At 35.9% G+C, this 17,336-nt stretch overlaps 1 pseudogene; it reads right to left on the minus strand.

Annotated features, from left to right (window-relative positions):
- Positions 1-777: 777 nt before the first annotated feature.
- Positions 778-17,336, minus strand: part of LOC106977254 (NEDD8-activating enzyme E1 regulatory subunit-like) — a 66,331-nt pseudogene continuing 49,772 nt past the window's right edge.

Genomic DNA, 17,336 nt, shown 5'->3' on the forward strand with positions numbered 1-17,336 from the left:
AGATGACAGAATCACTTGAAATACATATTTCCTTTTCTAAATGAGAAAAATGTTTATTAAGAAAACAACAATTTAACAGCTCTCCCTTATGAGAATTTTATGGACTAGAGCACAGTCTGAAGACAATTACAGTTTCAGTCATAAACACACTACGTAGGGTGTCGCGACCGGTGCGACAATCACCGAGGTCAGGGTCCTGAGGGTAGGGGAATGCAAGAAAAAAGAGAGAAGAGAAAGTTTGGGAACAGGAGGGTCCCCTGGGCTGATGGCCCAAGTGACAGCTTTATTGTTGCTGTACACAATCTTTTATAATATAAGACTTTTATGGATCAGGTCATTCTAAGAATAAACAGGTTTCACATGATCACTGCCAGCTAAAACATTTAGTTCTGTATACCTTGTGAACTTTGTGAACAGGTCACAAGACCTTGATTATAGATTGCTAGCAAAACATAGTTCCCATGTTTGTGTCTATCTGACTCGGGGTAGAAAAAGGGAGGTAGCATTACTGCCAACACCTGCAGACCACAGGCTTCAGGAATTAACTCTCTCAGCCTTGACAAGGCTTTCGTATGCCCTTGAAAGTGGGGGAATGGGAGGGGGAACCACCGGGTTGGCTCGAGTCAACGGGGAACATTGCTCGACCCGGTCTCAGCCTGGCACCGGGGCCCGGCCCCCACAGTAGGGTGCTTATTTTATAACCAGAAGGTTGCTGAAGTTTGTGACATGCTGACATAAATATGTTATGAAAATTATAATGTTTGGTGGTAATTGTGATTAAACTCTTGGACAGCAGCTCCTCCAAAGAATGCAGCAATCATGTAGCCTCCTATCAGCAAATTGGTAGACGTAATCATCTTTTATCATTACGGATAGCTTATGTTCCTTTTTTTAAAATTTTTTTAAGTGTATTTATTCTTGAGAGAGAGAGAGAGAGAGAGAGAGAGAGAGAGAGAGAGAGAGAACGAGTGGGGGAGGGGCACAGAGCGAGGAAGACACAGAATCTGAAGCAGGCTCCAGGCTCTAAGCTGTCAGCACAGAGCCTGATGCGGGGTTCCAACTCACTAACTGTTAGATCATGACCTGAGCCGAAGTCAGACCCTTAACCAACTGAGCCACCCAGGCACCCCATGATAACTTATATTCCTAAAGGAAGCCAATGAGAAAAGTCTTTCCTGTATTTTCTTCAGTCTGATAGTCAGATACCCCTTGTGGTCTACCATATTGTTTATGAAATTTTTTAACATCCCATAAGATGAAGTACAACAGCCCCGTTATCTAGAATGCCAAACCTGGAAATACTTTGATCCATTTTAAATATGTTCAAACCATATTCTTAGTTAAGGATCTACATGTTACAATGTGAAGAAATGCAGAATTGCTGCAGAATGATTTTAATTCTTTCTCTGTAACGGCCTCTCTTGCCTGGCCTATAGACTGTGGCATTTTATCAACATGATTAGTACAGCCCAAGCATCTTTCTTCGCTTTAACGGTGGTTTGCAGTTTTGTGTATGCACCCTAATCTGCAGTCATACAGGGAATTGTGCCTCTAACGGGTAAGTATCCTTGATCCCCTTTGGCCACAAAGCCCTTTAAGGTCTAAGCTAAAATCCAAACAGATGGAATCTGTTTGCTGATATTTTGCAAGAATCATCATTAAATATATCCTTAGTACTGATTGCGATCTGAGTTTATTGCTGCGTTTATGTTTTTACTTGTGGTTTATATACACAATGGAGTACTACAGGGCAATGAGAAAGAACGAAATATGGCCCTTTGTAGCAACGTGGATGGAACTGGAGAGTGTGATGCTAAGTGAAATAAGCCATACAGAGAAAGACAGATACCATATGTTTTCACTCTTATGTGGATCCTGAGAAACTTAACAGAAACCCATGGGGGAGGGGAAGGAAAAAAAAGAGGTTAGAGTGGGAGAGAGAGCCAAAGCATAAGAGACTCTTAAAAACTGAGAACAAACTGAGGGTTGATGGGGGGTGGGAGGGAGGGGAGGGTAGGTAATGGACATTGAAGAGGGCATCTTTTGGGATGAGCACTGGGTGTTGTATGGAAACTAATTTGACAATAAATTTCATATAATAAAAATAAATAAATAAATAAAGTGACATAAAGTGGCAAAAAAAAAAAGCTTCTTCAAAATTATCTTCATCTTCTGGAGCCCCAATATCATTTCTTACAATCCTTTGTATAATCAAATCGCTGAGGTTCTTTTTCTTTACACATTTTAGATGTTAATCCATTTCTTCCACAGTTCCACTGTGCTAAATATTTAGCTATGATCACAGTCAATGGAGTGTGGCTATGGGCCTTTTTTTCCCATATGATCCAAACCATAAGGCTATATAGACGTTCTCTCAGCTCAGGAAGTGGTTTATCTAGTTGTGGATCTTCTAATACATTATCTGGGTAAAATTCTATTGCTGGATGTTCTTTTATAATGACTATCCCATAGCCAACCATCTGTATATAGCCTACAGATTAAAAGAGAAACATGGGAATTCCAGAAGTTTTCAGCTAAATGTAGTAATGTACTTTCAGGGAGCCTACTTGCAACCACAGTAGAAAACCTACAGAAAAAAAAAAAAAGGCCATTGCATCAGAAGGTTTTCTGAACTCTCTTCCAAAAACTAAATAGATACATTGTTATTTAATGCTTACAAGAATCTGCACCTTGAGCTTGGTTCTTGCTGACACTGCTATCTTATAGGAAAAAGTAATGTTTTCAATATCTTCTTTGTAGATCTGATTTCCAGCAATAATGGTAAATGAATCGATACCTGGCAAGCTTTAAGAATTTCAGGTCCTGTGGCTGTTGGATCTATTAGGTAAACATAAGCAGATTCTAAAATCTCTTGCCCACGATTGATTACTACACAACTTCAGCTGCCCAGCCCCCAGAGAACAGCCAGCCTGCAAAGTACCACCATCACCTCCTGAAGTAATTTTTTTTTGTTTCTGTTTTTTTTTAATAGGTTCCACGTGGAAGTATTTTTTTAAATCAGAAACCTTTCTGTCTCTTTTTTTCCAGCATTATTGAGATATAATTGACATATAACTTTGTGTAAGTGTAAGATGTAGAACATGATGATTTGATACATTAAGTACATTTTTTTAAACCACAAAGTTTTTTTTTAATTTTTTAAAATTTTATTTTTTTTAATTTACATCCAAATTAGTGAGCATCTAGTGCAACAATGATTTCACAAGTAGATTCCTTAACGCCCCTTACCAATTTAGCCCATCTCCTTTCCCACAACCCCTCCAGTAACCCTCTGGTTTGTTCTCCATATTGAAGAGTCTCTTATGTTTTGTCCCCCTCCCTGTTTTTATAGTATTTTTGTTTCCCTTCCCTTATGTGCATCTGTTTTGTCTCTTAAAGTCCTCACATGAGTGAAGTCATATGACACTTGTCTTTCTCTAATTTCACTTAGCATAATACCCTCCAGTTCCATCCACATAGTTGCAAATGGCAAGGTTTCATTCTTTTTTATTGCCGACTAATACTCCATTGTATGTGTGTGTGTGTGTATGTATATATATATATACATACACACACACACCACGTCTTCTTTAACCATTCATTCATCGATGAGCATTTGGGCTCTTTCCATACTCTGGCTATTGTTGATAGTGCTGCTATAAACATGGGGGTGCATGTGTCCCTTCAAAACAGCACACCTGTATCCCGTGGATAAATGCCTAGTAGTGCAATTTCTGGGTCGTAGGGCAGTTCTATTTTTAGTTTTTTGAGGAACCTCCATACTGTTTTCCAGAGTGGCTGCACCAGCTTGCATTCCCGCATTAAAGATATTTTTAATATGCTTTAATATAGTGCAGGGATGAAGTTTAATATGAAACTGAAATTTCACCATGAACATTTTCTGGCCATATGTTGTCCATTTCATTGATATAGAGTGTTACCTTGATGTTCTTGTTTAGTCAAATCTACGGGTGAGAGGAAGTGTACAAGGGAGTGAGAATAAACTACTTATCTGGAGCAAAAAAAAAAAAAAAACCCTACAACTCTTGAGTTCAGATTTCATTTTAGGTCAGTTTTATACTAGTAAGTGAAGACCTCAGTATAAATTATATAAATGGTATAAACTACGAAGACTTTTTAACCTATCTGTCTTGTAGTCATTTTATCAGTTGCTCTTCTACAGAGCTGGTGCTACAGTGTTTATTTCCAGCTCTCTAGTAGGGTCATTTAGCCTCTCTTTACCTTTAAAAATAGGGCTAAGTTGTTTGATTTACCTCAATGAGATGATATACTGCTGATGAGATAACATTTGTGAAACCAGTTGACTGCCTCACAAAATAATTGCCACTGTGATTTCAAAACCACCAACTAGATTGTTTTCCTATCTGAAGAATAAACCCCTGAAATTAGATGATTCCTGCAGCTTTACATGGGTTTGGAATGAAGGGAGATTCTTTTCTGCAAGAAGAGTGTATGGTTGCCAAAGGTGGCCTGTCTGTCTCAGAGAAATCTTGAATGATTACATGATGTGTTCATGCATGTGCATTGGGAATGTACATCTCTGAAAGATGCAGACGAAGCCCTCAAAGACAGACTCTGGTTCCTGGGAAAGCATCTATCTTCCCTGTGGACTGTTTTGTGGCATTACTATTTTCTAAGTTTTGCAGATTGTAAACCCAGATTATAAAATGGGAGACATTTTAGTCGACTTTATTTACCACTGACAACCCAGTTCTCAAAATTGTGCCCACTCTTCCTCCACATTTTACTAGCATGTCTAGTCTCTTTATCCTCTTCAATCTGCTTTATTTCAAACTGCTGCTATCCTCTTCACTTTGAATGTTGTGATGATCTCCTTCCTGTTCTTGCTTTCATTATTCTATTTCTCCCTTACTTTTTTCATATTCATGGCATATGTTCACCTTTGATCTGGTCTCCATTCTATGCTCTGCTACTTTCATGAATAGAGTTTTTGTTTTAGTTATTCTGAAAAACAAACAGCTTTCTGAAAATATGATGTGTTTTATACTTTAGCCTTTGCACATGTAATTTCTGTCTGAAATGCCCTTCTGTGGGAGCTGCAGTATGATGTGGTGATTGGTAGTTGCCATAAGGATTGGTGGCTGGTGTAAAGATTTTGGAAGCTGGATGCTTGTGTTCAAGTCCTGTATCTTCCTTATTTACCTATATGACTTTGGGCAGTGTTTTTGAACTCTTTTTCCTTACTTCCTCGTCCTGAAAATGGAGATGATATCCCATCATCATCATCATCTGTCTTAAGAGTTTTTGTGAGGCACAAATGAGGTAATTAATGCATCAAAAGCACTTAGCACTATGCCATGAACACAGTTGGCAACTGATACTATTATGTTGTTGTTGTTGTTGTTAATATATTTTGGCCAATTCCAGTTTATCTCCTGTTTAAGTTCCAATTTTCTTTCTTCCTTTCATTCTTTCATTCTTTTTCTCTTTCTTTTTCTTTCTTCCTTTCTTTCTTTCTTTCTTTCTTTCTTTCTTTCTTTCTTTCTTTCTTTCTTTCTTTCCTGTTGTTTTTATTAAAACTTTTCACCACATTCTTTTCAATACTATCAAAGGAATTAATCACTTTTGTGTGTGTGTGCCAATCTTCTGTATTCTATAGATGATCTTATAATGTAGAATTTACGTATTATTGGTATTCTAAATCTGTTTTACTCATTGGACTATGAGTCTTTCTTGATGTTAGCACCTAGGTTCTATTTCTTTTTCTTTTTTTTTTTAATTTCTTTTTTAAATTTCTTTTTCTATTTTCTATTTTTCCCACTTTTTATTATAGAAGCTATCATAAGACAGATGCTTAATAAATAAATTGAATATATGAATGAGGAGTAGAGTCAAAAGGAGTGTGTCAGAAAATACCCCTGGGAGGTCCAGTAGATATTACTGCTCTCTAATTTTGAAAAACATGTGACCCCTAGGGCTTGATAGAATTTTTTTCCTCAAACATATGAACGCTCTCTTTCCTAGTATTATGAAATGAATACTTAGTAGAGAAGAGCCCTTTTCCTTTCAGTTATAACTTTGAAGAAATTCTTCTCTTGATTCCAACTAACTGACTTCTTCATTGACCCAAAAAGGTAAAATGATTTGTTCAGCAGAAAGTCCCAGATGGCTTCAGGCAGTTTTAGTTCAGCACACTTACGGGAGCTCAATAGGAGAGATTTATACTGACATATGTCAGATTTTCTGCACTGTTCTTGGAGCTACAATTTTGGAAGCAACATTAATTAATATTCAGCAATATTTCCTGAACCATATTAATTTTACAAGTTGAGAATGGGAAAGAAAAGCTTTGGTTTTAATCTTTTTAACTCCTTGCTTAATTTAGGCTGGAAATTAATAAATACAGATATTCATATTTCCATAGTTAGATCACAACACATATGTCTTTTTTAAAGTGACAGCATTAGTGGATCTTTAATATTACTATTTAAAAATTTTTAATCTTATCACATAATAAATTACATGAGTTAAGTAAAAGAATTATAAAAGACATCAGTTATTAGCTCTCAGAGCCATTTTCTCTACTGCTTTTTTTTGTTTTGTTTTGTGCATGTTAAAGGAAATTTTAAAAATCATCTCAGATGGTAAACAGTTTAATTGGGAATTTAGCTTCAAGCATTTGAGATAAAATCGAATTAGATTTCTTAGTATTTTGATATTTGTCTTTAGTGTATAAGTTTGACAAATCATTTTATTATTGTTTGCCTCAATTATATACATCACCTGGTACAAAGGTACCGCCTACATGAGTGATGCATATAAAATAACTCTTCTCTGATGGCTTCAACCAAATGCTTGCTTTTTTATGATCAGCTTTGATCAGCTTTAAAAGGCTCTCTTTTTTTAATTGAAGTATAGTTGGAACATAATATTATGTTAATTTCAGGTGTACAACATGGTGATTCCACAAGTCTTACATTTCATGCTATGCTTACCACAACTGTAGCTACCATCTGTCACCATACAATGCTATTACAATACCATTGAGTATATTCCCTATGCTGTATCCTTCATCCTCATGACTTATTCATTCCATAACTGGGGGCCTGTATCTCCCACTCCCCTTCACCCATTTGCCCATCTCCCTCTGGAAACCTTCAGTCTTTGTATTTATGGGTCTGTTTCTGCTAAACAAAAACTCTCTTAAATCAAGGACATATGGGGTTTGTTTTCAGCTTCCAGGTGGTTTAACCTCCACTCCGCTCAGTCAGTTACCCTTCATACTTTTATATAATTAATTTCAATGTGCCTTATCAAAATATATTGGTAAAACATAAAGAGAGGCAAGTAATACCTCAGTTTCTGGCCCAGACTGAGTATCAAACAGAGCCACAGGGTATAGACCAGTTTTATGTAAATGTCTAATGCCCTGAAGTGTTGTAATATGTGCTACATAGGGAAAGGATATTTGTTTCCTACCAGCAGGATGGTGGGTATACTGAGTTCTATATTCCAGAGTGGTGTTGAATTTATACTAATATATCTACTTTATCTTCCCAGACCTGTGTAATAATGATGAAATATAACTTTTAGTGTAAAACAATAAGTTCTCTCCAAAACCAGGGTCATGTTCTGTTGACCAAGTCAGGAATGTCATGCATATATGTACCCAACTGAATAAAAAGGGCATGCAATAAAAATTAAGCTTGTGCTCTCATCCATTTACTCCATTCAGATTGCTTTATTTTTGATGTTCACTATGTGATTATTAGAACAACTCTCTACATATCTCTCCACTCCGATTATCTATGATGTGCAGTACCCTGGTGTGTTCTCGTAATGCCCTGCCCTTATTAAACTCAGTAGATGTTTGCAGTCAAGACTAGGCCTTTCTTGTAGCCTGGCCCCTTTTCTGTATTGCTCCATCATATAATCTTGTTTTATTGTCTTTGTTACAATTCTCATTTTATATTTCATTTAACTGTTTATTTTTTGGCCTGCTTTTATCGTAAGGAGGGTACAGACTGCATTCATTTCAGTTTCTTCTGTATTCCTGGAGCCAAGAATGATAATTGGCACGTAATTAGCACTGAGTGTTTAACTTGGAATGATCCAACAATTATCTTGAGGAATAGGTTTTTCAAGTCACACAATAAATGGAAAAAACAGGATACAAATAAAACCAGTTCTTCTGTAGCCAGAGCCCATTATCGATATTTTATATGCCATGACCTCATGACTCAAGGTTATTGCTTTGCCCTCATCTTAATCACACCCTACAAATACTAAATTTTCTAGTCAGATTAGAACAAATTCAGCCTTCCATGGATGCGGAATTGCCAGAGGTTTTCATGTTTAAGGCAGACTCACATTCTTTGAGTAGATTTGCGTCTGATCAAGGAAGGCACATTCTCTTTGAACTCTGCTAATTTATAATTCAGATTAAATAGCTCCAGACTCATAGAAGGGCAACGATCTCTTCACTGACACACTAAATTGCTATGATCCTTGAATTCTTCTGGATTGGACTGAATTCAGCTATTGGAAAAATGACCTCAAACAAGTAGTTATTGAGCACTTTCAGTACTGGGTTTTTATTATTATTATTATTATTATAAGGTTAATATCTGCTTGAAATTTATAATGTTGTTAAAATAGTTAACACAAGGGTAACCTGAATTACTAGAGGCTAGTGTGTAGAATTCAAATTCTTTTGACCTGATATAACCTGCAGATAACATCTGGAGAAGTGAGTTATTCTTTCATGCATGCATACATGCCAGTATTTATTAAGGGCACACGCTTTTTAGGCATTGCTTCAGCACTGGGAAAAAACTACATTTCAAAATAAATGTTAATTATTAATATGATACATTAATTACATTGATCAAGCAATCATTCCCTGCTCCACAAGGGAAGAAAACAAACACATGATTTATTTGTTGTTTTTATTTTGCAAAGTTTCAAGATAGGATGTTTCTGTTATTCAATACATTGATTTTACCGATAATTAGCCTTACAACACTATTAGAAAAACTGCCAGTCCTTGTATGCTCCAGTTTGTTGATTTGCAAATTGATTAAGTGCAAAAAGAGGCATAAATCAGAATGTCCATATCTGTTTTTTTTAGGTTCAGATATCCCATTGAGTTTACTAATACACATTTATGTTTAATGTAAGGTTCTCTACTTCATAGAATACATGATTGATGGATGACAGCTTGGATGACCGCTTAAGCACTTTTCATATTATTTCATCTTACCCTCCATATTTAGTCTTCTGAAAATACTCATATATTTCTAGTTTGAACTCCAAATCTCATGGTGTTTCTTATTTCTGTTTTCCATACCCATACCCCAAAAAGCCAGTTACCAAATATCAATTTTGGAAGTATACCTCAATTCCTTATTTTTTTCTCACCATTCTCACTTTGAATGCCCTAATTTCAACTGTAGTCACACTCTGCATCCAGTGTTGTATTCTCCCAGTATGCTCCCACATGAATTTTGAATTGCCTTCTTTAGAACAGAAGTCTAAAGTTTCTTGTTGGTGTATGTCATGTATTATGTAAACTCTTTTGCAGTGAGGCATCCAGGGCTTTTGTGTTCTGCCCCAATCTAATTTTGTAGTTTCATCTCCTGTCCTTTTCTTCTAACTCCCTCACCATATAATCCCAGCCCCACCCTCACACACATTCTAGGCTTTTTTTAATGTGACACATATTTTCTTTAATGTGACATGCCATGGCATGCCATTCTTTCTTTGACCTGATATAACCTGCAGATAACATCTGGAGCAGTGAGTTGTTCTTTCATGCATGCATACATGCCAGTATGCATACATTCCTTCCAGACTTTATCTTCTTTATTTTTTTAATGTTTATTTATTTTTGAGAGAGAGAGAGAGAGAGAGAGAGAGAGAGAGAGAGAGAGAACACAAGCAGGGGAGGGGCAGAGAGAGAATGAGACACAGAATCTGAAGCAGGCTCCAGACTTTGAGCTGTCAGTACGGAGCCCAATGCGGGGCTTGAACTCACTAGCTGTGAGATCATGACCTGAGCCAAAGTTGGACACTTAACCAACTGAGCCACCTAGGCACCCCAGACTTTATCTTATTAATCTCCATGTATGCCTCAGGGTGCCTGGGTGGCTCAGTCAGTTGAGCATACAACTTTTTCTCAGGTCATGATCTCATGGTTCATGAGTTCAAGCCTCCTGTCGGGCTCTGTGCTGAAAGCTCAGAACCTGGAGCCTGCTTCAGATTCTGTGTCACTGTCTCTCTGTTTCTGCCCTTCCCCTACTCGTACTCTGTCTCTCTGTTTCTCAAAAATAAAAACATTTAAAAATTTTTAAAAATAATAAATATTAAAAAGTTAAAAAAAAATCTCCATGTATGCTTTAAGAACAAGCTCTCATTCTGCTTCCTTCTACTACTTGGTATAAACTCCATGGGGAAAGGCTTCTTATGCCACTGTGTGCTTAACCTATAATGACATTGTCCAGGCTCTATTATAAGGGTTTCTTTCCCTTTGTTTCTCTCAGTAGTCTGAAAGCTCCTTAAAGGTGTACACCAAGAGTTGGTGTGCTCTTGTGATTCCACAAAAATGGAAGAGAAGGCCTAGGCTATATAAAATACTCCGTAAACATCAAATGAACAAAATAGATTCATTCTTCATTCTCACTCTCCTTCAAATATCCACCATCTCCATGAATTCAATTTATGATTGATTTTAATGTAATCTATTGAGAAAGAGATTACAGCTCTCATTTTTTATACCTAACATCATCTCCTCAGCTTTATTAATGTTTCAAAGAGCAAATCTTCATTGTGGGAACATTTTTACTACAGAAAGATCTAAGTCTAAAGCAACTCAGAAATTTAACTTTGTAACAGACATCGTTGTTTCTTAAAAAAATTACTGTTCTGAAATAAGTCATTGCAAGGAGAAAAAAAAATTCTCTGTGCTGGAAAGAGGAAGAAAATCTGGCTTTTGGGAAGGTATTGTGAATCAGGTTAACAAAGAGTCACATTATGTGCCATAAAGGTTTTATGTGCTGTAAAATGTGAAGAGTAATTCAAAGTTGTGAATTGACAGACACAATCCTAAGGAAACCCAGAGCAGTTTTGAACTCTAGCCATAACTATAAATGCACATGCTGCTCAGAGTTTCTGTGCATGTATTTTAAAAGATATGTCTAGTTACTAAGTGGTTTGGACATCCTGGGCGTATAGTGTTTGGATATTTGAGGCATGAAGCAGTTGCTCACTCATCATCCTAGACAATAGTTTTTTTTAAATTTTATTTTTAGTTTCTCACATAAAAATAGAAGTTTATTATCCACTCATATGCATTTCCTCATTATCTTCCCATCAAAAGAAAAAAAAATTAAATGAAAATACCTTCACTATTAAAGAAGGCTCTTGAAAAATGAGTTCCCATCGTTGTTGAGAAGCAGTTCTCCAAGACATTTATACACGCTTTGTGACAGAGTTGGTTCCCAAGGATGTTTGCATAGCAGACTAGAGCTAGTTTCTCCCTCTGGGTCAGAAACAGATGTGTTTCCTCACCAGGATGATAAAGATACTCCCTTCCTGCCAGGAAAAGGTTGGTCACATTTTTCTGTATGAAATTGAAGGTTTTCTAAGCTTAGGATCTTCAGCTGTGCCATAGATCCACTGTGTGTACATTATTCACCAGGACCTGCTTCCTATCTTCCCCCAAGGGACTTGGGGACAAGGGAAACTGATAGAAACACAGAACTGCCGGCTGCATAGTAGATATTAAACTGCAGGAATCCAATTAACTCATTGTTTCCTTACTGGGCATAATGCATGAACATGTGATCAAGGTCAAGGCCGATCCCACAGCTGCAGTTGGTACTGCTGCTTGACCACTAGACAACTTTGCTTTCCTGGCTTCATTTCCTGATTCTCTACCTCACAATCTATGCTGTAGTTTGTAGTTCCCCAAACATGCTGTTCTGCTTCTGTGCTTTTTTCCTGCCCTTATATCTGCTTGGCCCTGGTTATCTTCCTTGCACAGTAAATGTTATCTGATTGTCTTCTCTTCATGAGAATTTTCCGGACTTTTACAGGTACCAGACTTTATCTAAGTCATGTGCTTCTATTATATCTTTTAGCAGGTCTCCATTTTATGTATTATTGTTTTATTTTTCATTATTTACTTTTGTGCAAGATGCGTATAGCAAAACTATTCGGTAACTGTTAATGTGCCAATCGGTAATAGATACTAGATGGAGATAGGTTGATAAACATAAATGGATCCTGATTTTCTAGGAACTGACAAAGAATTGGGAAAGATGTACATCATATATATATAGGGGTATACAACAAGGAGACCAGACAATACAAGGTCCACTCTTGGAAGCCTTCTCTGTGGAAAAGATGCTTCAGTTGAGGCCTGAAGGGAAAGTGGAAGTAGTTCACAAAAAGACTGGATAGATATTATATATGACATCTGACCAGCACTCAGTGAATTTAAGGAAGGAAACAAATCAACAAATCAATTTTTCCTGAAATTTTAATATGTTCTCTTCGAATTCCTGACACTTTTTGAAAATAAATTTTTTAAGGCTTACTTCCTAAAAGTGATTTAAAAACCGTATGCTTTTAAAACAAATAGCTTCAAGTTCTGTACTGGTTGTGTCTGCGTGCCACTTTCTTCCTTCTAGGACACTGGCTATTAAACCTAAAAGGATATATGGTATGTTGGGACCCTGTTAGTAAACCTCACATATTGGATGTGGTGTAGAAAAAAAATGGGCCTGATATTTTCCTGTTTGGAAAATAAACAGAACTGGGGCACCTGGGTATCTCAGTCAGTTGTGTCCAGCTCTTCATTTCAGTTCAGGTTATGATCTTACGGTTCATGAGATCAAGCTCCGCATCAGCTCTTCATGACAATGTGGAGCCTGCTTAGGATTCTCTCTTTCATCCTCTCTTTCTTCCCCTTTCCTGCTGTCTCTCTATCAAAATACAGAAATAAAAATTTTTAAAAATAAACAAAATTACCTATTCTTATAAAGACAAAATACATTTTCCTCCATTGGCATTTGTCAAGAAAGCACCTATGGTATCTCCTTACTGGACCCAAAGAACTTGAACTACCTACCTATCCACATACAAGACAGATCATCTTGTTATCATCTGAAAGAGTTTTTTGAAAATGTTTCCATTGACAGGTACATCTATTATGCCAGTCTGTTGAAGAAAATTGAATCAATGCTGTTTAAGAGAGGTAAGTTGCAACATTACTTGAGGAATTATCCAGCCTAGTGTCTAAATATTTTTATTCAGTTATAACATGGCCTATGTCCACCAGTTTTTAAACCATCAGTTCCGAGAAAGTATATAATATACTAGTGTCAAAAAGGAAAATGATGAATTTTATTACCCACATTTGCAAAAATGACCTGGAACTGTGTTCGTGTTACATCAAGATCTTGTGCCGTGTATGATGAAAATCGTTTTGGGAATGAAATAAATAACCAGATCAAGGAACTGTGATGTACTTGCTAATTTTAATTCCACAACAATGATTTTTACTGCATTTCCCTTTGCAATTAGATAGTCTTTGTTGCAGACAAAGATCTGTACCATATGCCTTTGACTTGAAAAATTACCGATCTCTTTTTGCGGTTTTCTTCAGCATATCTAATTCATTCAATGTAACGTGACTATAAGCACAGAAAAAAATTACAGTTGCTAAACTTTCAATTCCTCAGAATCAGTCAACTTGAAAAATCAATATATCTTTCCTACATTAGCATATTCTACATTAAAGGAATATAAAGCAAAATTAAAAATTAAATGACTGTGCATCTATAGAAATGATAATATAGTTTTTATCCTTTCTCTTATTGATGTGATTTGTTTTGTTGATTGCTTTACAAATACTGAATCTCCCTTGCATCCCGGAATCAATCCCATTTGATCGTGGTATATGATTTTGTTAATGTATTGTTGGATTCAGTTTGCCAATATTTTGTTGAGGATTTTTGCATCTATATTCACAAGAGATATTGGCCTATAGTTTTCTTTTCTTTTCTTTCTTTCTTTTTTTTTTTTTTTTTTTTTTTTTGGTGTCTTTATCTGGATTTGGTACCAGAGTGATAGTGGCTTCATAGAATGAATGTAGAAGTATTCCCACTCTTCTATATTTTGGAAATTTTGAGAAAAATAGGTATTATCTTTTCTTTAAATGTTTGGTAAAATTTGCCTGGGAAGCCATTTGAACCTTTGATAAAGTGCAGCATTCAGTTATGATAAAAATCATCTACAAAGTAGGTTTGGAGGGAACATTCTTTAACCTAATAAAGGCCTTATATGAAAAGCCCACAGCCAACATCATACTCAATGGTGAAAAACTAAGAGCTTTTCCTCTAAGGTCAAGAACAAGACAAGGATGTCCATTCTCATCACTTTTATTCAACATAGTATTTAAAGTCCTAGCCATAGCAATTATACAGCATAAGAAATAAAAAGTAAAATCTAATCCAGATCGGATTGATAGAACTGATAGAACTGATAAATGAATTCAATAAAGTTGCAGGTTACAAAATCAATGTATAGAAATCTGTTGTATTCCTACACACTAATAATGAACCAGCAGAAAGAGAAGTTAAGACAACAATCCCATTTACAGTTGCACCAAAAATAACAAAATATATAGGAATAAAAATAACCAAAAAGATAAAAGACCTGTATTCTGAAAACTAAAACACTAATGAAAGAAATTCAAGATGATGGAAAGAAGTTGAAAGACAATCTGTGCTCATGGGTTGGAAGAGAAAATATTGTTAAAATGTCTATACTACCCAGAGCAATCTACATATTTAATGCAATCTCTATCAAAATACCAACAGCGTTTTTTTTTTTTTACACATAACTGGAACAAACAATATTAAAATTTGTATAGAACCACAAAAGACCTCATGTAGTCAAAACAGTCTTGAAGAAGAAAAACAATTGGAGGTAACAGAATTCCAGATTTCAAATTATATTACAAAGCGGTAGTAATTAACAGTGTGGAACTGGCACAAAAATAAACAACATAGACGCATGGGATAGAATAGAAAGCCCAGAAACAAACCCACAATTATATGGTCAATTTATCTTTGACAAATGAGGTGTGAATATACAATGGGAAAAAGACACTGTCTTCAACAAATGGTGTTGGGGAAACTGGGAAGCTACACATAAAAGAATGAAACTGGACCACTTCCTTTCACCATATACTAAGAGAAACTGAAGTGAATTAAAAACCTAAATGTGAGACCTGAAACCATTAGAAGTCTCAGAACAGACTGACATCAGCCATAGTAACGTTTTTCTAGATATATCTCCTGAAGCAAGGGAAATAAAAGCAAAAATAAACTATTGAGACCACATCAAAATAAAGTTTCTACACATTGAAGGAAACAATCAACAAAACTTAAAAGCAGTCTGCGGAATGGGAAAAGCTATTTGCAAATGACATATTCAATAAAAGGCCAGTATCCAAAATATATGAAGAACTGATACAATTCAACACCCAAATAGTATAATCCAGTTAAAAAAGTGGGCAAAAGACATGAACAGACATTTCTCCAAAGAAGACATATAGATAGCCAACAACACATGAAAAAAATGCTCAGCATCATTCATCACCAGGGAAATGCAAATCAAAATTATAAGGAGATCACCACACATCTGTCAAAATGGCTAAAATCAAAAACACAAGAAGCAGCAAGTGCTGGTGAGGATGTGGGGAAAAAAAGCACTCTCCTGCAATGCTGGTGAATGCAAGCTAATGCAGCCACTGTGGAAAACAGTATGTAGTGCCTCAAAAAATTAAAAATATACTACCTTACAATACAATAATTGCACTGCTGGATATATACCAAAAAATCAAAAACAAAAACACTAATTCAAAGGGATACATGCACCCCTGTGTTTATTGCAGCATTATTTATGATAGCCAAACTATGGAAGAAGCTCCAGTGTCTATGGATAGATGAATGGATAAAGAAGAGGTATATATATATATATATTCCGTATATATATGGTGTGTGTATGTGTGTGAAATCTTGCCATTAGCAACAACATGGATGGAGACGGAGGATGTAATTCTGAGTGAAATAAGTCAGAGAAAAAGACAAATGCCATATAATTTCACTCACGTGGAATTTAAGAAACAAAACAAATGAGCAAAGAAAAAAAGAGACAAACCAAGAGACAAAGTCTTAACTATAAAGAACAAACTAATGGTTATAGAGGGGAGGGGTGTGGGAGATAGGGTGAAATAGGTGATGGGGATTAAAGAGTACACTCTTTAATGATGAAAAAATAAAAAAAGAACAGTGATTACAGAAAAAAAATGATTCTAAATTTATGTGTTTCTGAATTTTCCTACTATGTGTAGTTTACATTTCTGCAGTCCAATGGACCTCTGTTGTCTGATCATTACAAAATAAATACTGAGAGCTAATTATGTAACAGTTACCATTCCTGGATGTGGGAATACAGAAGAAAACAAAAGCACAAGCTGTACCCTCAAAGAATTTACATTCTTATAGTACAGACAGACCAAAAAAATAAATTGAAAAGTTAAATGAACTGTAAAATGATAATTGTAACAAAAATAAAGAGAGTTATATGATAGAAATTAAAGGAAGTGTTGGCAGTGATGGGTAAGGTGATGAGGGAAAACATTCATAAGCAGATGCTTTCTGAGCTGAGAATCTAAATGAGGAGGATCCAGCAAATAAAATCAGTTTATGTTCTTTATCTATAAAATTGGAGTAATATCTACTTTATAAAGTTTTTATGAGAATTTTTAAAAAGCTCTATAGGTAAAGTGAATTGTCAAGTGCATGAGATCAGAGTAGTAACCTGGCTGAAATTGTGACCTTGCTTTCTTGAGATAACTCTGCTTTTCTGCAAATATAAGTAGTCACTACTTACATAATGAAACTGTTCTCATACCTTACACTGCCCTAGATCCTTTTTTAAAATGTTTATTTATTTATTTTAACAGAGAAAGAGCACAGGTGTGTGAACGGGGGAGGGCAGAGAGAGAGAGTGAGAGAGAGAGAATACCAAGTAGGCTCCAGTGTAGAGCCTGACACGACTCAATTGTATGACCGTGAGATCATGGCCTGAGCCAAAACCAAGAGTTGGACAGTCAACCAACTGAGCTACCCAGGTACCCCTGCTAGTCCTTTTAAACAGGATTTGTGTTATAGAGTTGTCCTTGTTTATTTGGACACTAGCTGTTTGCTATCATGTACCTGTGACTGGGTTTCTTAAAAAAAAAAAAAAAAAAAAAAAAAAAAAAAAAAAAAAAGAGGGCA

The sequence above is a fragment of the Acinonyx jubatus genome, chromosome D1 (assembly GCF_027475565.1).
Source record: "Acinonyx jubatus isolate Ajub_Pintada_27869175 chromosome D1, VMU_Ajub_asm_v1.0, whole genome shotgun sequence".
Taxonomy (NCBI): domain Eukaryota; kingdom Metazoa; phylum Chordata; class Mammalia; order Carnivora; family Felidae; genus Acinonyx; species Acinonyx jubatus.